Source organism: Coregonus lavaretus (assembly GCF_964263955.1).
Source record: "Coregonus lavaretus genome assembly, chromosome: 37".
NCBI classification, from domain to species: Eukaryota; Metazoa; Chordata; class Actinopteri; order Salmoniformes; family Salmonidae; genus Coregonus; species Coregonus lavaretus.
This window is the reverse complement of record NC_140024.1, coordinates 10,531,326-10,557,176: the sequence shown is the minus strand read 5'-3', so window position 1 is coordinate 10,557,176 and position 25,851 is coordinate 10,531,326. Positions and strand designations below refer to the sequence as shown.

The window sequence follows — 25,851 nt, the reverse complement described above, 5'->3', positions numbered from 1 at the left end:
CTGCTATCTAGCTGACTATTCTCAGCTGTGATTGGTGCTTGGAGAGGGTGGGTTCACACACAGGTTAGAGCTGTTACTCTTAGCGTAAATCAGACTATCCCAACAGAGGCAGGCCCTGGTGGGTTCATCGCACTGACCCAGTAGATGAGTGAAGAATGTGGTCTTTTATGGGTTCCCAATGGGGATGTTTTTACTGAGACTGACCCCTGGTCAGCAGAGCTGGAGGTTAGACTCTTAACTGCTTTTTCCTGGTTCTACAGTACACAGAGCCCTCACCTCTTTCTGCTGCTTCTACACTACACAGAACCCTCACCTCTTTCTGCTGCTTCTACACTACACAGAGCCCTCACCTCTTTCTGCTGCTTCTACACTACACAGAACCCTCACCTCTTTCTGCTGCTTCTACAGTACACAGAGCCCTCACCTCTTTCTGCTGCTTCTACACTACACAGAGCCCTCACCTCTTTCTGCTGCTTCTACACTACACAGAGCCCTCACCTCTTTCTGCTGCTTCTACACTACACAGAACCCTCACCTCTTTCTGCTGCTTCTACACTACACAGAACCCTCACCTCTTTCTGCTGCTTCTACACTACACAGAGCCCTCACCTCTTTCTGCTGCTTCTACACTACACAGAGAGCCCTCACCTCTTCTCCTGATACAACACTACACTGTGGCAGAAAATAGACGTTTTATAACTGTGCTGTTATAACTAACTTTTGTAGACGTTTTATAACTGTGCTGTTATAACTAACTTTTGTATCTTCTGTGATGTCTGCAGGGTTCTCCCCAAAGAACGTAAGAGGTGCGCTACGCCAGCAATAAGGCTGATGCAACAGATCAGAACGTTTAACTTCAAATGTTGATCAACTATTACTTCTTCACATTATGAGCGAAGCAATGAGCACATGGCAGTTGACTACACAGGTGAATGTTCCAAAATGCAATTAGCGGGAAAACACCGTTCTCACACGCGCACAGCACGTGAGCGGTTTCATGTGACAGTTGAAAATATCCAACAACCACCATGGGTTGCTAATTTAATTAAGATTGTGTCTTTTGCTGCTGGACACTGAAAGAAAGTTGATTTGAAAACCATAGAACATGAGAAACGCTGGCTTCAATTAGGGGTGTGAACGTTTAAACGAAGTCGGGATACTTAACGTTAAGAAAAATCCCTAACCGAAAAACTATGTTAAAACCAGAGAGGAAGAGGCAAACGTTAGACTACTTGGTGAATTTGCAAGGCATGCAAGACAAGACATTGCGAGATGCAGATTACCAAAACATATGAGCACGCTACTGCCTTCTGCCTCTCTCTCCCTCGCGCTGGCCTGCCTGCTCGGTCTCTTGCTAATGACACAAGTGTGTGTTCAGTCTTCGGTCTGTTGCATGTAGAATATCCTAGCCTATTCATGGTAGATGTCTTCTGGACAGTCTTGCGAGGACGGGGTAGCCTAACTCTTTGTTTTTGCCTCATGAAATTACAGTAGGCTACCGGTAGCCTGTATCGATTACGCTTTTCATACATAATGGAATGTGGCCCCTTGAAAGTGCCTCGGCTACGGCATGTTTGTTTGTCGGTCTGTTAGGGTAGAATACACTACGGTTTTTAAAAATGCCAACACGAAACCTTCTCTGGTGATATGAATGGACATTTTACTTGTCTGTAAAGGAATGCCGCTTCTGAAGCAGGACTAAAGTCCATCACTATGCAAACAGAACTGTCAATCAAAGAATCTCGAGCTGCTGCCTGCAGCCAGACCACTCTCTCCTAAAAAAGTACTTTGAATTTTGTTAAATACCTTGACATTTAGCAGAAATAAAACACATATAGCTACCATACCATGCAGCACTTTTAAAATAATTGTCTAAAAAGTGATCAAGTGTCGCTATCGACATACTACTGTAGCTGTGTTCTGTCTGTAAAGGGTTGCGGTAGATATAACTTCATTGCCCAGCAATACATATGTAATAGGACCATTATTCTGCATTTTATATTGACGTGGAATTTTATGATTTTTTCTTATAATTTTAACAGAAAACCTTTTTTTTTATGGCAGTTTAAAAGTTAAGCAAAATTGTCAATTTGTCACACCCCTAGTTTCAATGGCATATGAGGAAGTTATTCAATAATTTCTTCAACATTTCTATGGTCTGATTTTGGCGAGGCTACTTTGTCGACAGATTCAAGCCTTTAGATGTTAATTATCCTACATTATATTTGTCAAACATGACTGCCATTTGGCATATATATACACATACATACATACACAACTGTTCAAAAGTTTAGGGTCACTTAGAAATGTCATTGTTTTCGAAAGAAAAGCAAAAACAATTTTTATATTCTTATTCTGAGAAATGAAGGCTATTCCATGCGAGAAATTGCCAAGAAACTGAAGATCTCGTACAACGCTGTGTACTACTCCCTTCACAGAACAGCGCAAATTGGCTCTAACCAGAATAGAAAGAGGAGTTGGAGGCCCCAGGGCACAACTGAACAAGAGGACAAATACATTAAAGTGTCTAGTTTGAGAAACAGACGCCTCACACTTTCAATTAACAGGTGTGCCTTCTTAAAAGTTAATTTGTGGAATTTATTTCCTTCTTAATGCGTTTGAGCCAATCATTTGTGTTGTGACAAGGTAGGGGGGGTATACAGAAGAAAGCCCTATCTGGTAAAAGACCAAGTCCATATTATGGCAAGAACAGCTCAAATAAGCAAAGAGAAACAACAGACCATCATTACTTTAAGACATGAAGGTCAGTCAATACGGAACATTTCAAGAACTTTGAAAGTTTCTTCAAGTGCAGTCGCAAAAACCATCAAGCGCTATGATGAAACTGGCTCTCATGATGACCGCCACAGGAATGGAAGACCCAGAGTTACCTCTGCTGCAGAAGATATGTTCATTAGAGTTACCAGCCTCAGAAATTGCAGCCCAAATAAATGCTTCACAGAGTTCAAGTAACAGACATCTCAACATCAACTGTGCAGAGGAGACGGTGTGAATCAGGCCTTCATGGTCGAATTGCTGCAAACAAACCACTACTAAAGGACACCAATAAGAAGACAAGATTTGCTTGGGCCAAGAAACACGAGCAATGGACATTAGACCGGTGGAAATGTGTCCTTTGGTCTGGAGTCCAAATTTGAGATTTTTGGTTCCAACTTCTGTGGATTTGTGAGACGCGGTGTGGATGAACGGATGATCTCTGCATGTGTGGTTCCCACCGTGAAGCATGGAGGTGGTGTGATGATGTGGGGGTGCTTTGCTGGTGACACTGTCAGTGATTTATTTAGAATTCAAGGCACACTTAACCAGCATGGCTACCACAGCATTCTGCAGCGATACACCATCCCATCTGGTTTGGGCTTAGTGGGACTATCATTTGTTTTTCAACAGGACAATGACCCAACACACCTCCAGGCTGTGTAAGGGCTATTTGACCAAGAAGGAGAGTGATGGAGTGCTGCATCAGATGACCTGACCTCCACAATCACCCGACCTCAACCCAATTGAGATGGTTTGGGATGAGTTGGACCACAGAGTGAAGGAAAAGCAGCCAACAAGTGCTCAGCATGTGGGAACTCCTTCAAGACAGTTGGAAAATTATTCCAGGTGAAGCTGGTTGAGAGAAAACCAAGTGTGCAACGCTGTCATCAAGGCAAAGCGTGCCTACTTTGAAGAATATAAAATATATTTCGATTTGTTTAACATTTTCTTGGTTATTCTACAATGTAGAAAATAGTAAAAAATAAAGAAAAACCCTTGAATGAGTAGGTTTCCAAACTTCTGACTGGTACTGTATATATATTAGGGATGTGACAAATGGAAAATATAACATTTAAAACGTCAATAATAAATAAATAAAACATCAGTCAGCAACAGTTTGGGTCTCACAGTGAATCCCTTTCAGATAGTTAAGCATTGTACCTGTACTACCATTACTGTACCTCAATTCAACCTCGCAAAGTCTGCATTTCCTTCTCACTTAACTTCTCAAGGTATTGGCATACAGGACTTCGCTGCTGTCGCTTGCCTTTCTCTTCCATTTTTCTAACAGTTAACGACGATGACATAGTGGTGGAGAGTCGACTCCAAAATAATGTATTCCTCGACTCCTTGCATATTGACTCCCGGTATCGACTCCCATTTCTGAGTGTCAAGATTCGATTTGCTAGGAATCAACTCCTAAGATTCAGTATTTTTTAAACGGAGGAGTCTGATTAGTTGCGGTACTTCCGAGAACACAAACACTTGCATCTTTCATAGCGAGCTAGGAAGAGAGGGAGGGGCACAGTATAGGCAGGTCAGCCACCAGGCAGAACCGCGCACTAGGCCTATCTACCGGCAACCAAAAGCTGTATCTCGCAATTTCTTGGCTTGCAATGTCTCGCAACTTCATTAAAGCAGGGTTTACTATGATGTTTACTTTCTGCATCTACAAAAAAAAAAAAACTTGTTTAGGGAGTTATCGTAACATTAAGGATCCGAATTTCATTTAAATATTTTAATGTTCCCATCCCTAATATATATATGTAATTAAATGTCTGGCCAATTTTCCTGGTGCCTTCCTCATGTCAGCATAGGTGTGGACATGACAGGGTGTAGCCAAAACGCATAGGCTATCACCTACACTTTGACATGTAGGCAAATTATATATTTACATTTGCATATACTAATGTTTTTTCTTAACAGAATGCTTTTTTTTTTTTTTTTAGTTTTCGAATACATTTAATTGGCTATTTTGGATAATGTCCTTGGTGCCCTGGCAGATAGACTTGGTACCCTGGCAAATTGGGCACCTCTTGAAGGCCAAATGGCATTGCCCCTAAAATAGGGCTGGGCAACATATAAAACGAATTTGATTAATTTGAATGTATGTTTTAGCGCAATGTTCCAAATGCCTGTATCGTAAGAATAAAAACAAATATATATCCTTCGTTTTTATGAGTGTATTTTTGGTCTCGCCTCCTTCGCTCCTTCTGTGCTGTGTGCACCTTCCCACTCGCACACAGACACCAAGCCCCTCCCCCTGCCACTCACAACAACAAAGATGAGAGATCACTTCTTCCACTGACAAGCAGTTTGAACTTGCTATTTGCATTTGTGGTTTGGTCCAACATAATCGTCATATGGACACCGAAACACATTAAGACATTTTACTGTAATAGAGGAGAACTTAATATTTGTAACGATACTCTTTCTACGTCTCAACTCCCAATATTAAGAACAGAGCAGACCCTAATAAAAGGAATGTTCAGTTTCTGTCACGTACCGTTAGCAGCATTTTAGCCAAAGACTTGTGATAGCTGTGTAGTCTGTGTTTGATAAATGTGCAATGAGAATAAAAAAAATATGAATTTATATAAGGAATTGGCAACTCGTTCTAATTATGAGATTTCAACATCTAAACAAAGTGAACAGGCTATGTTGTTCAAACAGTTGGAGACAGACAGGAGGATGTATTCATAATAGTTCAACTGTTCTACCTTGTTAGCAAGAAAATAGAGCCAAATTGGCTAGATTTTAAATATAAAGATTAGCTGGCTACTCACTAGCAGATGGGCTTGTGTTTGAGAGATTGTTTGAGACCTGTGTTAATTTTCTATAATGCCTGCTACCAGAAGTTGTCATTATTAGTGGATGTGCATTTACATGGTTCTGTAAAGAAATGTGTATAGACTTGAAGCCAAAATAAATAATGAGTGTGTCTTACAGTTGAAGGCTTATATTTAGCCTAGGTATAATTTGACAAAGCCCTGAATTCATTAGATTATTCCTGACTGTTTGAAATGCAGTGTATTGACCTTTAATTTTGCAAAGCTTATTTAGAGAGATAAAAAAGACAAGTTTAAGCCATATCACCCAGCCCTACCCTAAAATCCCGAAATTCCAGGCCTGGTGACACAGGGAATTACTTGAATTACTCTTGACTGGCCCTCATGGTCCCAGTTCTGTTTACCACTGAAAAATGAAACTACTAGTATAACTCTAGGAAAAATGCTGTCAAAAATACTGCATTTAAATCACTGTGTTTGCTATATTCTTTGTTATGATTTTAGGCTCTAGATTTGAGGAAATGGCAGTTCCAGGTGTTAAAAGATGCACAAATATCTGAGTCAAAACAGGGGCACAGCACCCCTCCGGGCCTCACTTCAATAACCCTGGTCTGGAATACAATGGTAAACATATTCCATGTTAATTACATAGTATCATGGCTAACAGATGATTATGTCGCTGCACAAAAACATAATTTCATTCTGAGACAGCACCGTGTGTGGTTCCCAGGTTTCTCCAATAGGATCCACAGGGCTCAGAGGTGGGTGTGTTGTGAAGGCCTCCCTGTCCCCTGACACACACACTGCTAATAATCTCCAGTCTCCACTCGCAAGCAACCGCATCTGCTTTACAAACACATTTACTGGACGCGCTGCTTATGAACATGAAACATTTCGGGATATATAACTACCGTAATTCCATTGGGATGATAAAACAAACAAGCCCCTAAAATTGTAGCGAGCGTTCGTAAACAGATAGTCCTCTGGGAGATTGTGTGCAGCGGAGGGGGTGAGTTCACTTTTTCCACTGCGTGGGCCGAGCCTCTCCATACGTTTAACAGTATCACATGACCAGCTAGCACGAATGTACACACAGAGAAAGAGAGGGCACATATCTACTACTCCGCCATGGGCTGCAGGTACTATATCTCCACACAGCGAAGTAAAGTTTCTAATGAAAATCACAGAAGCAGGGTAAGGAAGTAATCTTTCCCCATTGAAAGCAGTTCAGCCAAGCCTCTTATATAACTGGATTATAGGCCCCGTCCAAATGTTGTGAATGATATACATTCACTGAAGGAAAAAATAAAACGCAACAATTTCAAAGATTTTACTGAGTTACAGTTCATATAAGGAAATCAGTCAATTGAAATAAATTCATTAGGCCACCATTTGCCTCACGCAGCGCGACATCTCCTTCGCATAGAGTTGATCAGGTTGTTGATTGTGGCCTGTGGAATGTTGTCCCACTCCTCTTTAATGGCTGTGCGAAGTTGCTGGATATTGGCGGGAACTGGAACACGCATCCCAAACATGCTCAATGGGCCTCAGGATCTCGTCATGGTATCTCTGTGCATTCAAATTGTCATAGATAAAATGCTATTGTCTTTGTTGTCTGTCGCTTATGCCTGCCCTTACCATAACCCCACCACCACCATGGGGCACTCTGTTCACAAAGTTGACATCAGCAAACCGCTCGCCCACACGACAACATACACGCACGTGGTCTGCGGTTGTGAGGCCGGTTGGACGTACTGCCAAATTCTCTAAAACGACGTTGGCGGCGGCTTATGGAAGGGAAATTAACATGAAATTATCTGGCAACAGCTCCGGTGGACATTCCTGCAGTCAGCATGCCAATTGCACGCTCCCTCAAAACTTGAGACATCTGTGGCATTGGTGTTGTGTGACAAAACTGCCAATTTTAGAGTGGCCTTATTGTCCCCAGCACAAGGTGCACCTGTGTAATGATCATGCTGTTTAATTACCCTTCTTAATATGCCACACCTGTCAGGTGGACAGATAATATTGGCAAAGGAGCAATACTCACTAACATGGATGTAAACATTTGAGGGAAATAAGCTTTTTGTGCATATGGACAGTTTCTGGCATCTTTTATTGCAGCTCATAAAACATGGGACCAACACTTGATATGTTGCATTCATATTTTTATTCAGTGTATAATCATGTCGTAGGTCCCAGTCAACTCCATTTCACTCAAAAGTTACTTCAACCAGTAAATGCTAGCAATGGCTAGCTATGCTAGCTATTCTACCAGTCTGTTTTAATGAGTGATATAATGCTAATAGCACACACCGCACACGAAAATACACAAACATTCCCAGCTAATGAGAAAAGTCATGGTATTTTATTTATGAGAATGAACAAGATTTAACAAGGCAACCTCTGGATTAATTTGAATTTGACACCAATGGCAGATTGAAGGATTTTTACATCCGTACCTCAGTACGACCCACGTGACCGCAGTGAAACGTCACGGCGTGAGGAACTATTGATGAGCCTAAAAGATCCAGCAGAGCTACCTGGTACCCAAACATCAACCCTCCAGTGATTGGAGGAGGACCGTGTCAGCATTCTGAGTGTGGCAAGCCCAGGCCTGTAGGGACAGGGGCAGAGACTCCAAGGAGAAGACTGGGAGGAGGGGGGTGGGAGTCTGTGGGTCTGCCAGACTGGATAATAGCTCAGTGAGGCGCACGCACAAACACAAAGACATCGAACACACACACAGGATGGAAATAGAGTCAAATAAATGCTGTGCTTTGATGCGGTATGGATGATGTCACACCTTCTGGCACGCTATACCATGTGACCGAGTGTAAGAATTGGACGCACAAACAAACAGGCATCAGAGAAATGGGAAAGGTGGTAGAAATAAGCCATCTCTGTTTCTGCCTGAGGAACTAGAGAGGAGGTGGAGAGGCTAAGGACTAAGACATCCTCTCTGCGTCATATCACTGTCCCTCCGCTTCTCTTCATTTCTCCCTCTATCGAGCCACTCCCTCTGCGGTCAGACAGAGGCCAACGCTTCAGCTCACTGCGGGATGTCGTTCTTCCACACACACATACGTGCACACACACACGCACAGCGCTGATGAGGGGTATTCTGAAGGCCCCTGCTGCTACTGCGAAGATGAAAGGCAGATCGGTAGCCCCGCGCCCCCCCCCCCAGCCACTCCTAACTCAGGCCTGTCATCAGCTCCACACCACTGCATTTCCCACTAAAGCAGCTGCTCTCATTCTAAAAATGTAGAAAGCTATACCGCCACAGACCCAGCAGCTGCACATAGTCATTCGGCATGGGGGGTGTATTTAGGGAGATTTGCCATATTATTCTCTCCATGCCCCTCTACCAGACACGAAAACAACTGCACAGTCCTTGTCATTCAATTTCTAGAGCTGTAATGTCTGTTATGGTTATAGTATATGATCAATCACCAGCCTACACTGTCCATCATTCATCGTTGTCATAATCATGGTTTGCTAGATCACAGGAGTTATTGAGAGCTACCTAATGAGGGGAGAGTAGGAGCAGTGAGGCCTTTCCTGCTGTGTGTACCATACCAGCGGCTGTGGAGTCTATTTACATTTCATATAAGAGAGGGGCGCTGCAGCTAGCCCTGTTTAGTGTGCAAATAGAGCCAGCCTGGCCCACTCCAGTATCCAGGCAACCAGGACCCAGATTGGCAGTGCAGCCCCTGACCCGCACAAATTCATTTCATTAGAGGCCTTTGTAGGCAGGGGGAAAGACAAACACGGCGAGTAGAGATGCATTAAGGTTGTGATGAACTGAGGGGCCTGGGGGAGGAGATGGGATGGAGGGGGCTCTGTCTCATCTCTCTCACCTGAGAGATCATAGGCCAGACAGACAGGACAGGACCTCCATCCAGACTGGACAGCGCCACCAGTCCACCCAGCAGTCTCTGTTCTGAGAGCAGGGGGCTGGAGAGGCTGGGGGCTGGAATCCAATCACTTCATCTGATATTCTGAGCACGACAGCTTTCCCCTACACCTTTCCCTCTCTCTCTCTCTACTGTGGAGAGAGCACTCTGACCAATACAGCTCAGTGCTGCTGCTGGAATGCGTCTCTGGTAAATCATCTTGTCTTTCTCTGCCAGTGACCTCGGCGAATTGAGGTTGTGCCATATATTCTGCCATGCATCTGGGAAAGCTAGTAAAATCTTATATTTTCTACCCTCATATCGGAAGGCTTCATCTCTTCGTCTCTGACTCACTCATCTTAGTGCTCCTCCCCCTCCATGCATCCTTCCTTTCCTCATCCTCCTTTCTCTTCTCTTCTCCTCTCCAAAGCTCAGCATCTGATCCTACCATCTCCTGGACAAACAGAAACGAGAGAAAGGCAGAGCGCCTGACATAGCCACAATAATAATACACACTGGGCTTGTTGCCTAGCAACGCAGGGACAGGGCACATGTACCGAACGAGCTGGCAGAATGAGAGAGCGTGTGAGAGGGGGGAGGGATGGAGAGAAAGCCAACATAGCTGGAGTAATAATGGTAATGCATGCCTCTGCATTCTAAGCCTAGCCAGCAATGAGGATCCATTTCTGCCCTTCACCTTTGAAAGAGTAGGGCTATTTTCACTCCACCCTAGTCTTAGAGAGAAGGGGATATTCCACATTAAACACCATGGATACACAGACATCCAGGCAGCAACAGCGACACGTCCGGGGCACATTTTGTGCTCCAATTCTCCGGGCTCGAGAGATGCTCGAGGTGTCACTGTCATCATGCTGCCCAGTTTCCTAACTAGCCTCCGAAAAAAGAACTATGAAGAGCAATAAGGAGACTGTGTAGTTTTCCCTAGCAACCAATGCTAGCCAAGTAGCTACCTAGTTTGCTTTGATTCAATGAAGAGATAAATGGCTGATTATTATTGAGTAGCTTGTATCTAGGAGCAGGAGTGTAGACCTTACAGTGAAATGCTTACTTACAAGCCCTTAACCAACAAGTTTTAAGAAAGAATATTAAAAAAAATATATATATATACAATATAAAATACAAAATAAAAGTAACAAATAATTATAGAGCAGCAGTAAAAATAACAATAGCGAGGCTATATACAGGGGGTACCGGTACCGAGTCAATGTGCGGGGGCACCGGTTAGTCGAGGTCATTGGGGTAATATGTACATGTAGGTAGAGTTATTAAAGTGACTATGCATAGATAATAAACAGAGAGTAGCATCAGCGTAAAATAGGGGTGGGGGGACAATGCAAATAGTCGGGGTAGCCATTTGATTAGATGTTCAGGAGTCTCATGGCTTGGGGGTAGAAGCTGTTTAGAAGCCTCTTGGATCTAGACTTGGTGCTCCGGTACCGCTTGCCGTGCGGTAGCAGAGAGAACAGTCTATGACTACGGTGGCTGGAGTCTGACAATTTTTAGGGCCTTCCTCCGACACCGCCTGGTATAGAGGCCCTGGATGGCAGGAAGCTTGGCCCCAGTGTTGTAGTGGGCCGTACGCACTACCCTCTGTAGTGCCTTGCGGTCGGAGGCCGAGCAGTTGCCATACCAGGCAGTGATGCAACCAGTCAGGATGCTCTCGATGGTGCAGCTGTAGAACCTTTTGAGGATCTGAGGACCCATGCCAAATCTTTTCAGTCTCCTTAGGGGGAATAGGTTTTGTCGTGCCCTCTTCACGACTGTCTTGGTGTGCTTGGACCATGTTAGTTTGTTGGTGATGTGGACACCAAGGAACTTGAAAGCTCTCAACCTGCTCCACTACAGCCCCGCCGATGAGAATGGGGGTGTGCTCGGTCCTCTTCTTTTTCCTGTAGTCCACAATAATCTCCTTTGTCTTGATCACGTTGAGGGAGAGGTTGTTGTCCTGGCACCACACAGCCAGGTCTCTGACCTCCTCCCTATAGGCTCGTCGTTGTCGGTGATCAGGCCTACCACTGTTGTGTCTTCGGCAAACTTGATGTGTTGGAGTCGTGCCTGGCCATGCAGTCATGAGTGAACAGGGAGTACAGGAGGGGACTGAGTACGCACACCTGAGTTGAGGATCAGCGTGGTGGATGTGTTGTTACCTACCCTTACTACCTGGGGGCGGCCCATCAGGAAGTCCAGGATCCAGTTGCAGAGGGAGGTGTTTAGTCCCAGGGTCCTTAGCTTAGTGATGAGCTTTGAGGGCACTATGGTGTTGAACGCTGAGCTGTAGTCATTTACATTTACATTTTTAGTCATTTAGCAGACGCTCTTATCCAGAGCGACTTACAGGAGCAATTAGGGTTAAGTGCCTTGCTCAAGGGCACATCGACAGATTTTTCACCTAGTCGGCTCTGGGATTAGAACCAGCGACCTTTCGGTTACTGGCACAACGCTCTTACCCACTAAGCTACCTGCCGCCCACTAAGCTACCTGCCAGTCAATGAATAGCATTCTCACATAGGTGTACCTTTTGTCCAGGTGTAAAAGGGCAGTGTGGACCGCAATACAGATTGCATCATCTGTGGATCTGTTGGGGCGATATGCAAATTGGAGTGGGTCTAAGGTTTCTGGGATAATGGTGTTGATGTGAGCCATGACCAGCCTTTCAAAGCATTTCATGGCTACAGACGTGAGTGTTACGGGTCGGTAGTCATTTAGGCAGGTTACCTTGAAACATGTTGGTATTACAGACTCAGACAGGGAGAAGTTGAAAATGTCAGTGAAGACAATTGCCAGTTGGTCAGCGCATGCTCGGAGTAGACGTCCTGGTAATCAGTCTGGCCCTGCGGCCTTGTGAATGTTGACCTGTTTAAAGGTCTTACTAACGTTGGCTACGGAGAGCGTGATCAGACAGTCATCCGGAACAGCTGATGCTCTCATGCATGTTTCAGTGTTACTTGCCTCGAAGCGAGCAAAGAAGTAATTTAGTTCATCTGGTAGGCTTGTGTCATAAAAATATAGGGTACTGGGATTGGTGGCAATTGCACACCCTTATTTACCTTGATTGACTCCTTTTAAATCAAGTGAACGGATTTAGAGGCACTTTAGCTAATTAAGGGCTCTACCAGTGGTGAGGGGTGGCCCCAGATTCGAAGGAGTGGAACTGGGGTAGTAGAGCAGGGATTGGGCAGAGACAGACTGATTTAAGGAACAACTACAGTAAGGCGAAGGCAACACAGGTTGCTCTAAATATCACACTGTCTCTACATAAGCCTGGTAGATTTCACCCTCTTAACTTACACTAACATAAAACATTGAGGCTAGGCTGGAGCTTTAAGCATGAATTCAGAGGGAACGTGCGTGCCGAATCCAACCTCCATGATGTGGAGAAACATTTCTGAAAATGGGCCAGTCGATTACTCTGCCTACGCATCATGCATGCACACATCACACACGCGCTTAAAACCATGCACACAAAGCACCCAGCTAGCTTCATACCTGCAGCCCAGCAGGCTATCTCCATAATGGATAGTAAATCTGCTTTTCTCTATGATGGCTCTGGCATCACTAGTAGGTTGCGCTGAATGGTTATTGGATTTCCACCTAGTAGTGCACATGCATTGGCCATATAAAAAAGAGCATTTCATTATGCGTATTCATACAGATCAATGGAGCGTGTAACAGGGAGTCCATCTAATCAGAAGTGCATTTACATTGGGCCTATCAGCAGCTAGGAGGCCGGTGCTACTGCCATGGCAGCAAGCTACATAAAGCCATGCTAGACTAGGATCCCAGCTAAACAAAGCCTAGGTCACTGCTACAACGGTACTGCTATACTATTTATTTACTTCCATGGGACCTGTTTAGTGACATTACCGTAACTCACTAGGGGCCATTATCCGACCACACACTGAATCTGCTTCTCAAAGATCTAGAAATTAATCTCAGTGGATCCCAAAGATGACAAACAAGACTGGGCCATCTCCCTCTACTTCCTCTGAACGCAGAAGGCAGCTGGGGTAATCACAGTTGGTCCTCAGAGCTCAACAGCCAATCTGGCTGAATGTATAGACAGGAGAGCCACCACGGGATTAGCCCCCTGAGCAGCTTCTCACAAGCCCCCTCACACGCATACACACGTACGCATAAAGGCTAAGACAAGCCTCCGCACCTCACTCAACCCCCTACACACACCCCTCACTCACACCCACGCACTCTACAACTAATGAGCTGAAGCTTAAACCTGGACTCACAGCCCTGAGAGGGGGCAGGCCTGAAGACCTGCCGTGCCTCTGTGGGGGAGGAGAACATACACACACGTAAATAATGTAGGCTTACACACGTGTGTATGTAGACAAACATGTGCCTATGGAGGGCAAAGAGCAGCACATCATTGCAGGGCCTGGTTGCAGAATGTAGAGCAGTCAGAAACCAAGCTCTGTTCGGTTTAGAATTCCTCAGCTGAAACACTCTCATTTACAATGCGCTGTGAACGGCGACAGCATCTTAAACCCCTCTGAGCCAGGGACAAATCAACTGCTCTCACATAGGCAACACAAAAACACACCACCATTCACAAAGCTAGTCTACATAAACAACCAGTTAGTGCTTCACACCCATATCTGTGGAGGGAGCAGTGTGCTGTTCTCCCTCTCTCTGGTGTTATGTTTCTATGCTTGGCTGATCACGTGGCCCTGGCACACACAATAACTGTGGCGTCGGCGTGGTCCTTCTAGGAAACAGTGAGAATAGCCATGACACGCAGACTGATAACAATTGGAGTCAGAGTGCTGTGGCCAGCCATGCCGCACTGGTAGATGTGAAGGCTGCAGCTCCTGCCAAGCCAAATCATGTCAGGATGAGACTGCAGCCAAAGAGAGGTGGGGGAACGGCAGAACGAACCCCACCCCCATCAAACATGCCCTTACTACCTCACACTGGAAATGAGGCCCGTCTTTCAATTCCCTACTCCTGAACTGAAATGAACACACGCTATGGGGGACTGACACATTTCCGCCTTTGAAATTATATTACAGTCTCTAATCAAAATGCTAGCGTTAAGGACACCAGGGTACTATCAACATGGTGTTTCCCATGTACTGTGCTACAGCTAAATCAAATGAAAGGAGAAGAAATAGCTAGCATGGTTTCCCAGAACACATTCAGCAGGAACGTCATTGCCTACCACTCAGTGTGTATGCGTGTATAATCAGGTGTGTGTGAATGTGTGCGTGTGTGAATTAGTGTGTGTGTGTGTGTGTGTGCTCGTAAGAGAGATAAATGTGAGGCGCTGTGACTAGGGCTCCATTAATTAAGGATTATGGGAGAAGGTAAAAATATCCGTTGAGCGGAGCTGGATAATGAACAAAGCACAGAGGAGGAACACAGGGAGATGGGATGTGACCTTTACCAACATGAATAGGAAAACAACATCAAAACAACACGCCATCAAGCTCTGCCTGCACCCATCTTGTCGAGCCGGGATGAGAAAGCTGTCAAAACCTTTCCCAGACGTAACGGGATTACGCAATCATGTGTGAAAGACAATCAGTAGATTACTGATGGGATGGGAGGCGTGGAGCTGGCAGGTTTACCAGAGAGAACATGGCTCGAGAGGTTTCTCAGGCCTCTCAGCCATACTAGTGTTGTAAATGTCTGGCACTGCTAGGTTAGCTCCTCGTTGGGTCAGTAACCTAGATCTTACTGGGAAAGTGTGTGTGTGTGTGTGTGTGTGTGTGTGTGTGTGTGTGTGTGTCTGGGGCTCCTAAGAGCAGGCTGGGGCGCCAAAACAGGCCGAGGCCCCAGAGCCCAGACCACAGGCAGGCTGACAGGGGACAGTTGGCAGGGCTGCCTGAGACAACAGCATAAACAACCATGAGGAGTGGAAACCCGATCCCTCACAGTGGAAAAAACCCTCAACGCACCAGGCAGGCAGAACAACAGCAGAGAAAACACTGCCATTATGCCACCTCATTCCACATGGAGCCTCTATGGCTGGGGAGCAGATTCACAGGAATCCTGGCCTGACACACACACTCGCCTTCTCTTGCTCTATGGGAAGTTGATTGGGAGCGTTCCGGGGGACCAAACAGAATGCTAATTTGTCCTGGTTCAGCAGTAGCAGTGGCATGAGAGGAGCCGCTCCCTCAGATCCCAGATGAATTTTATATCAATGAGCAGGATAAAAGGCCCCTAACAGCACAGCACAGCAGTCTGAGAGCTGGGGCGGGGCCTGGGGTGCTGCTACGCACCCCCAAATGCCCAATGGGAGGTGGCTGCCTAAAGAGGGTACAGCCAGGGATCCACTGTGTGTGTGTGTGTGTGTGTGTGTATGGCTGGACGAAGGGAACCAATTGGCTGGAAAACACTGAAAGCTTGGCCAAGGTGAACATCACACTAACGAGCTCAGAAGTTATTTCCCAGCGCCCACGCCCCCCTGGGGATCGCTGTATAACTTTGGAACATGTTCTCCACCAAGCACACAAGCAATTACAGCCACAGATGACCTGGAGCAGGCTGGCTCCACTAAATATGCTCTTTCCTTCTGAATACATTCCACCTCTAGCTCGGTCGTTCAATCGCTCTCTGGTCTCCCCTTTCTATCCTCTCTGCAATCTTTTCCTCCCATACATGCCTTCTCATTGCTACAAAAAGAAATCACCATTGGCCACCACTGAGCCCCACATATCCAGGGCAGCCCCCTCCCTCAGACAGACACTGTGTCCACAGCCGGCCAGCCCTGAGCCACACAATGGAACAATCAATACTCTCATTAGACAAAGTAGACCCGCATCAATTAGTGGTTTGGACTAGTGCCATCCAAGAACCCTTCCACTGAATCAATGACACTGGTCAACAAATATGGCAGTTTCCAATGACTATGCTACCTGCATGGCTAGCCAGAGGAGATGTGAATGGATTAGCATGGAGTGTTTCTCTCTGCTGCCTGCAGTGGATTCTAATGCAGGTCTGTTATACCCAATTCACATAGGATTTGCGGTACATTGCCTGAAAAAGAATTGGGCAATGTTTATATGGTCCCCTTTCAAACAGCCAAATGTTTACCACATTCTTATCACCATTCACCTTTCATATCACCATTACTTTTGCCAGGAGGGAGCAAGAGACATTAAACTTTGACCCTGTTGTTGTGATCATTGTCATGGTAACCTGAGTGACAGCAAGCTCGTGAATGTAAATTCCTCCGACAGAAATATGATTACTAGGTCGTTTGGTGGAAATAAAAGTTTCGGCTTTGGAAATACCTTTCAGATATAAAGAAAAGGTCGAAAAATAGTTGCGGTATGGTAAAGTTGCCGGGAAAATGTATTGGTATGAAAGAGATATTATTTCCTCCTCAGTGAGGCCAAGGCAAGCTGAAGCATCACTGAGCTGTGACTGTCTGCCCATGTTGTGTGTTACACTGGGCAGTAAACAAACTCTACACATGTAAGGAGAGAAGAAAGAGAAACACTTGATTAAGAGACAGAGGGTGTATCCGTTTTGAATAAGAAATATGTTGATGCACAGGCAGAGAGAGAGAAAGAGAGGAGATGGAGAGAGAAAATGAGAGAGAGAGAGGAGAGAGAAAGAAAGATTGAGAAAAAAGCCTTCTAGCTATACGCTCACAACATGATTTCATAAGGCTGATGGAAAGATGGAATAAAAACAGTCTTCCTTCCCCCTCCTCATCGCTGACTACTAGACGATGTGAGAGCAGCAGCCACTCTGAATTCAGAGCACAGAGCCTCACGCTACAGTGCATTCTGGGAAGCCCTCTCCATTAGCAGCGCTGGAGCGGTATACACACACAGGCCTTGTTCGAGGGAGCAGATGGAATTGGAGGAGGTGGGGGAAGGAAAGGAAGCCCCGCTACCTTAGTCAAGATGACCTTTTCCTTCTCAGAAAAACAGCTAAGCTTGGAGAGATACATAGCTAGCACAGAGAGCCGCACAGCACACAACATAGTTTTAGCCTGCGCTAGGCTAGGAAGTGGAGACACTGGCAACAGACTCACATTCTGAGCTTGTACAGACCCATGGACATCTTAGAGAGCAGCATGGCCGTGTCATTCCCTGGGGCAGCTCTGCGCCAGACTAGCACCGTTTGCCCTAGTGCTCCCTCCCCCACAATGACTGCAGAGCAGAGCAGGCCTTGAGGCCGGCTGGCACAACGCTCCTGGAGTAAATATCAGTAAATTGGGAAAAGTAATGACTGCAATAAAAGAGCTTTAGTGAGCCTTGCTCCCAGCAGCCAGCGTTGGGTCTGAGTGCTTTTAAGAGGCTCTGAGCAGACTTCCTCACTGATTTTAATACAGGCCTTTATGCCTTTAATGCAAGTGTTAACATAAAGCCAACCCGTTCACCACTTCAACCCAGGCCTCCTCCATTATTGTGGCTCCTGCAGAATGTACCATGTGGAGTACCAATTCTCTTAAGGCTTACATCTGTACCCAGTGAGAGACTGTCTGGCCCTAGTATTACAGAGGTAGAAGGAGGGGAAAGGCTGACACAGTGATACCAAATAATTTTTCTGAGAGAAAATCATCAGTTTCACAGGAGCTATCTGCGTTCAGTAAGGCGGCGTACTGTTCTTCTGTTCCCTGTTTACGCCAGTGCAATGCTAACAGGTCACAGCTTTGTTGTATAGTTCCCTATGAGGGTGGCTAGCTTGGCTAAAATGGCTCCAGTGTGCTCAAGCCAGTGAACCAGGGCTGTGTGGGCGGCTTTCAGCAGGATATCAGGGTCTTTGGGACACACTCACTCCAGCTATGAGCGGAGCCCTCTGTGTAAAACAAAAGATCTGAGTCACAAGACTGCCAGCTGAACATGGCAGTCTGTCCACACACGCACTCACCACGAGGGGTTAGCGTCAACAATGACTTCACAAATCCAGACCTTTTCCTTTGACAACCATACACCAACAAAATGGTTCTCTTGCACTCAGGGTAAATAAATGTGCTTTCCTTCAATCTGTGCCTTGGTTGACTGTGGTGGAAAAACACTTGTATAGCTGTGGCTTGAGTTCCCTTCTCATAGTGTCTGTATTTGAGCCTTGCTCCTGCTCCTGGCCCCAGGCAGGACAAAGAGCCCTGGCTATTGAGCCCTGGCCTGCTTTAGCCCAGGCAGGGAGCAGCAGTGTTTGGCCCCTATTGGGTTTCAGCTCTGAATGGATGGACAGGCTTCTCTGTCACAATGGCCACTCTGTTCTGGAGCCTCATTGGTGGAGTGGGGAGGCCGTGACCCCTCAGACTCAGGGAGGGGGTTGATGAGGAGGGTAAAGGGGGGGGGGGGGCGACAGACAATTTGGCTAAAACCAGTGCATTGTGGATTTCTTCTCAACTTATTCCCCTCTCCTCTTTTTCATGTCAAAGAATACAAATGAATGACCTGTCCAGCAGAAACCAGGTGACAGTACTTAACACTAGAAAGGCCTCGAGGGACCCCCCTTCCAGCCAATGACGTGTCTTTTGGACGTCAACATTTCAAGCAGCGCCCATCTCTTCATACAATTTGACAATTCATAGTATTGTCACCGATCAGACTATTGTCAATTTAATCTTGTCGTTAGGCTAACTATTAATATGTGTGAAATTAGTTTCAATATAGTTTAGGTACAGTTTTGATGGGCCATCTGCGCAGGCTGGCTGGCTGTGAATGACTGGCGGTGAATGGGGAAGGGGGGAAATAACATGTCCTCTTAAAACTGCGTATAACACACATTTTTGTTCTTGATATTAAGATTCTAACAACGACTGTGTTGTTATATAGACTTATTTAGAAAAATGGCAGCGTAATTAAACATGTAAATTAGTTGGGTCCACATCACGCTGTCAGCTTTTCTAGTGCTAAAAGCACACACTTCATCATTCACATGGATTCTGTAGCTTGCACTTTTACACCCCCTGCTATGGCCTGTGTTGGCCAAGCTTTTAACCACATGACCTCAAATATAAAGAGTCAAATCACCAGACTGACTTATCACATCGTATCAATGGAGGGAAAAGACATGAAAACACCAGAAACACAATACCAGTTCCCTGTGTAATTGTGTCTGTGTGTGATTGAGTGAGAGAGTAAATCTCTGTTTATATATATGCGTGTGTGTGTGCGCGAATGTGTGTGTGTGTGTGTTCGTTTTCCAGCTCTGCACTCCTCTGAATGGAAACTCCAGTAATTGACAGAGGCGCAGGCCTGAGGGGATAGTTCTTCCCTTTTTCACAGGGCATCACCACTCTGTCTATAATCAAAGCTGCAAGACACTTCCAGACACCAACTCCAACCAGATGTATGCAATTTAGACAATTAAATATTTCCCCTAACACTCTGCAGCTCTACCGCAACACAGGCACTTCTCATCAGCCTGAGCCTCATATAGTCCTTACCTACCCCAGAGGGCTGAAGGGGGAGAGAGAGACATCATCAGCTCTCTCTCTCTGTACCCGTGTCTCTGAAACATCCAGCCCCTCTCTAGTATGTCAGAAAGCTTTACACAGCAGAAAGAGAGGCAAGAGACAGGCAGGCCCCCGTGCACTGCTCTCCTGAAGCCATAAACGCTCCCTCTCTCCTTCCCTCTTTCAGCCTGGAATTTCCTGTTGATGGCCCACTGCTAACGGCCCACTTACTCTCATGGAAAAATTAGACAAGCTACAAACATTTTCTCTCCACTAGCAGGAAGGCAATCAGCGAAGAGAGGGAGGGAATGACAGAGTGGAGGGAAAAATAAGAGAAACGTGTCGTTGAGGGTTTTGGCGTACCAGGAGTTGCACCACACCGGCCCAGAGTCCTAATTATCCAGCCAGAGACAAGGCCTGGTAAGGCTGTAATGATACACCACTGCTTGTGATACAGACACCTCTGGATAGCAGAGATTAGGCCTCCCCTGGTCTGGTCAGGCAGCCTGCAGCATGTGACTGGGCCAGCAGACATGTGGAGTATAGAGAGAGAGCTGCTGATATAACACAGCTCTATCAGATAAGCCAGGCCAGGGAGAGAGAGGAGGACGTTGGGAGGAAGGGAGGGAACATCAGGTAGGCTGGCCTGGACTGAGATGGATGGACGTGGGCAACAGATTGGATGCGTTAGCTAGTGTGGTGGTGGTGTTAATTGGTTTTTGTAAGGGCTGGGTGGAGAAGAGAGTCGAGGAGGGCGGCCCCTGGTCTTACCAGTTGAACAGCAGTGGCACGGGATCCACGACAGCCTGGGCGCTCAGAGGACAAGGGGTGCATTGAGACTGGGGAGAAGAGAAAGATGATACACGCATGAGAATGTGCAGACCGCATACCCTGGCCACTCATGTTCCCTCCACAAAGCTCCCATTTTCCCCCAACCTCCCCCACCCACCCCCCTAGTGGTTTCCTGACGCTCTCCCTTCACCCTCTGCATGTCTCTCTTATGTTCCAGTACAAATGGACTTGGCCAACACTGAAAGGTAGTCTAATACATTTCAGCCCAACTTAGGATGTTTTCCTCCCATCTTTCCCTTAGTCGTTGTGCGGTTGAGTGACTCATCAAAATCCTCAGTATGCTCCTTACATCAAGAGGCACGCTCACACTGACATAAAAGAAGGCATAGAAAGGGGAACACAAAAGGACACACATGTGCGCACTCCAACGGCTCCTAAAAGTAGGCCAGGGCTTCTAGCTGTTCTTCAAGGCCTCTGCGTCATTCCTAAACGCCTGTGACAGTCGTGTGCATCTATCCAGCCTTCCATCCCCCACCACAAGACTCATGTTTAGTGTTCCCCTGACACACATCTTTCCAGGCCTCCCCTCTTCAGTTCCATAACACACACACGCGATTGCATAACAGCATGTGGGAGCGGGGGCCCCTGTGTTGTGCTGTGAGTGTGTGTGTGTGTGTGGGGGGGGGGGGGGGGGGGTAGCCTTCTGAGCAGAAGGCTACATTCATATGCAGATACTGCGGGCCATGTGTGGAGAACAGGAGAAGAATCGCCTTCCAACACTGGAACAAATCACTCGTTCACAGTGAAGACTTCCAGGAAAACAGAAATAGAAACAAATAAACAAAGCAATAAGACACCTTCTTTCCACCCTTTATGTAACTTAAATAGGGCTGCCTTTATAAACAATCCCAGTCAAATAGGAAGAGGGGCTTAAAGCAGATTTAAATCTCATCTGCCGGGCCTCAGCAGCCAACAGGTTAAAAAAAAGATTGGGGAAAGTTGCATGGAGGGTCAATCCCAATTTTGCATAATGACCCCATTTTGAAACTATAATTTTGTCAGTAAGATGGCAACTTTAAGAGCAGAGCACATCCCCTATGGACAGCTCGGTGGGTAGTGTCAGTGCTAAACCAAATAGCAGTCAGGCCCATTTAGAACAAAGCCCTTTTTCCCCATCAGGAGAGCTAGGGGGAGACACAGAGAAAATGTCCTATAATAGGTCAGCCAGTCACTCACTTTACCAGAGTGCATAAGTAAACACAGCCAGGGAGTGTCGTCTTTTTGTGGTTTAACTGGTGGTATAAACCTGGGATGGGCAGTTAGGACTGGGCTAGATAAACGTAGAGCCTTGGAATGCCATGGCTATTAGCTTGGGTTTACAGCCAAAACACTTAAGATTACTACAAGCTCTACACAGATGCAAGATTGCAACACTCAATGTCATTTTTCGACACAAAAGGGGCAGCTCCTTGTAATATCCTCTGGCATTCTACATACTTTTTTACTACCTGAAAATTGAGACGCGCCGTATCATTCCTTCCACAGCCGTGGGGGCAGTGTTGTTGCTTGGTTCCTTGATCTGATCTACAGGCTACATAGACTATTCATATTGTGCATTAATAATAATATAATAATATGCCATTTAGCAGACGCTTTTATCCAAAGCGACTTACAGTAATGTGTGCATACCAATTTTTTTTTTGTGTATGGGTGGTCCCGGGGATCGAACCCACTACCTTCGCGTTACAAGCGCCGTGCTCTACCAGCTGAGCTACAGAGGACCATTGATAAACAAATATAATCTCAGCAACCGTTTAAACAGTAAACCAAACAACAAGAATCGACCCAAAAACGTATTTAGTTTACAAGTAATAACTAGCGATTACAGGCTATTGTAAAATGGTAGAACCTGCTGTAGCCAACTAGCTAGCCATGTGCTTTTTTCTCCATTAAGTTGTATTTTTAGCTGATATGGGAATGAATACACAAGCAGCATATTAAACAAGTATAGTGTTTAAGGTTACATCAGCAAATATAAGAACATTTGCCAGGGCATATTTTTCCAATTATAAACCTGATTATTTCACATGGAGATGTGGGAAGCTAAAAAGGCAAGCTAGCTAGGCTGCCAACTAGCTAATACTACTAGCAAGGCAAGGTGACTCTTCCTTGCTTTCACAAAATGAAAAGAAAATACAAAAATGTGCTATCGCCCCCTTGTGAATGGGAGTGGGATCGACGAGGATATCACATTACCTAAAAAGGTGTCCGCTACTCCAAATATCCCATTCCGCCCACATGCACGCACGCATGCAGATCAACGGAGTAAAGCATGTAGTAACCTTTAGGCCTTGCTACAAACAAGAACACACCTGTGGGGGGGCCTCTTTCCCTATGATTTACATTTCTTGACATCAAAACGTTGGGTTTAGGTGTTAAATGTTCCCGCTAGGCAGTAAAAAAACAAATGTATCTGTGAAGGATGTGATTCCCATTAGAAGAAAGTAGTTTCCCATTAGACAAGGGGAATGCAAGATGGGTTGTTTCCTGGAGTCGAGGGTTGCATTAGCTTTTAGAAATCTGCATTATCAAAACGCAGACCATCAAAATCTGCGTTTTAAACCATTTCACCTGCATTTTATATTGAAAGTCAACAGTGTTTATTTGCTTCAATAGATTGATCAGGGATGTGCTACTATGGTTTTTATTTACACAAAATAAATTAATGTAACATTCAGCAGAAATCAGATGACAACGGAAGTGCAACACTAGGGATTTTTTGCTAAAACGATGCATGGCCATCAGATTTCTCATGCAACTACACCGGAGAGAAGTACTTCAGTCAGAGCGTTGTCTGCTGATCGAATGCCCGTTTGTGATTTATATCAAGACAATTGTAAATATTTATCATCTGAGTGAAGAAGTGCAACTGAAGCACACTAAATGAGTCCTTTTACATCATGATTTGAGCGAAATGTGACTGAAGCCGAGCAGAAATTACAATAAGAAGCATTTTAGATCTGCGTTTACAAAACACAGCAAAATATAGTTTGTGTTTTATCTTTTTTTCTGCGTGAAAAACACAGAATTCTAAGTTAACGTGACCCCTGGGAGTTACATGTGTGTTAGCTGGAGGTATTGAGAGCTACTTCCTACCGTAGGCATGGTTCTCCCTCCAGAATGAAACAGCTGCGCTGTGCTCCCTTCAATAACAAACCTCTGCCTCTCCTCTGACAAAACACAACCCAAGGTAAAATAGGACAAATTCTTAGTGTTTCTAATGTATGAGACACTCAAGGAAAGTAAGTGCAAGATATTATGTCTGCACACTCTTTTTCCACTTCACATAGGCCTAAACTCTGCACCCCGGCCTGCTAAACAAATTAGGGCAAAATGTAATGAATTTAAAAGCACATAAGTATGTTAGTTTCGACCAGATACGGTGAGAGCAGAGGCAGAGAGTGCGCCAGAATTCTCTCGGGTAGGCCAGAGTCTCAGCTCAAAGTCTGTCACAGACGCAGTCAGCTTAGATCAGACCAAACCCCAACTCACTGTACCGTGCTGTACCATACCCTGGTCTACACAGCCCAAATCCCATCAGGAGAGCTGGGGAGACAAACACACAGAGAAACTGTCCTATAATAGGTCAGCCATTCACTCACTTTACCAGAGTGCATAAGTAAACACACAGCCAATGACCATCGTTTCACACTGATTCTTGGAGATCTAGCCGACATAAAATTGGCAGTAAGTTACACTCTATTAGAGCAGCACAAACTAAGCAACAAGCTATTCTGCTCCCATGTGATTTTAAGCCATCAACCATACAACACCCAGTGGAGCAGACTCCTACTTTTCTAAAACAGGAAATGTAGCCTATGCTTTCTGGTTGGTTGCTAGTGGATTTCAGCAATTAGGTCAGAGTGAAGGCTGTGTAGAGAAGGGTTGTGTTTAAACATGACATGTTCCCTCTGCATTGCCTTCCTTGATTTTAGTTCTAGTACATTGAAAGGCCAGGTGAACATGAAACTCTGGGACAACATCACCATAGAACCTCCCATGGGGAATGGCCTGGCAAATTTCACACAAAAACAACACTGTATGACGACATCATGCAGCATGCTTCCAAAATGAGAACACAAATCAATCATGACAAATAGCTCACAAATCACAGAGATACTTGCTCAAAATAAAGGCAGAGAAAAATGGTGCTCTAACCCAATCCAAACCACATTCATTTTCTCTCTCTTGCCTTCTGAATGTGAGAATCTGTGGAGTGCAAAAATCCGTGGGCATGTGACCGTAGAAAAATGAGTCATGGTGACCTACATAGGCAGTGTGTGGAAGAGAGGGTTGTGCTTCTGCATATAAAAGTATTTACTTGGCTCCATTCTGCATGCACCTTCTCACTGAGAGGGGAGGAGAAAAACAGAGGAGAGAAGGGGCTATGAACGAAGAGAAGAGAGGGAACAGAGGGAGCAATAGAACTGCAATAACATTGCAAGGTAGATGACTGAGAGGACGACATTAGGGCGAGAGAATGGAGTGATTCTCTGTTCTTTCTCCAACAGAACAGAGGCCAGAGAGCTTGCGGAGGAGAGGACAGGGAAGTTAGTTGGAGAGGGAACAACGAGGGGGAGGAAGTCATCTTTGATTCAGCCATTATTAGTGGACCTTCCTGACTGCACCCCTGTCCAAATCTCTTGTCCTTTCCCACTCAGACACAGCACTTAATCTATTCAAAAGATGGACAGACACAGGAGCCAAACACATTCCCCACAATGCATCACAGAGGCACGTAAACACGCACAGACACTCAGTCAAGGTCCTGGTAGGAAACAGGTCTGCGCACTCTCCTCTCAGAGACCACATAGGAAAATATTCCCAAAAGGCTTCCCTGGCTGCATTCACAATAATCCACTCTTATACTTTAAGGAGAGCATATCACCATTAATTGAACGAAAAGTAGATTCATCTGCTCACTGCCTTGGATCTATAGGCACAGATATACAGCTGTGGAAAGAATTAAGAGACTGCAAATGTTTCTTAAATCAGCATCTCTACATGTATGACAGCCATTCCATTCCAGTGTCTGTTGAATTCCAACACAGGCACACCTCATTCTACTGAATTAGGTACTGATTAGGTGATCACATGAACCCTATCTTATTTAACGAGGAAAAGTATAAAA

At 45.4% G+C, this 25,851-nt stretch overlaps 1 protein-coding gene across 1 annotated transcript in view; it reads right to left on the bottom strand.

The window, feature by feature from the left end:
• The window catches only part of LOC311111633 (ankyrin repeat domain-containing protein 11-like), a 139,978-nt gene that overhangs the window by 30,752 nt on the left and 83,375 nt on the right, over window positions 1–25,851 (bottom strand). Inside the window, exon 3 of the mRNA XM_084154407.1 lies at window positions 20,640–20,707. The gene's annotated coding sequence lies outside the window, so the exon portion shown is untranslated. The remainder of the gene's footprint in view (window positions 1–20,639; window positions 20,708–25,851) is intronic.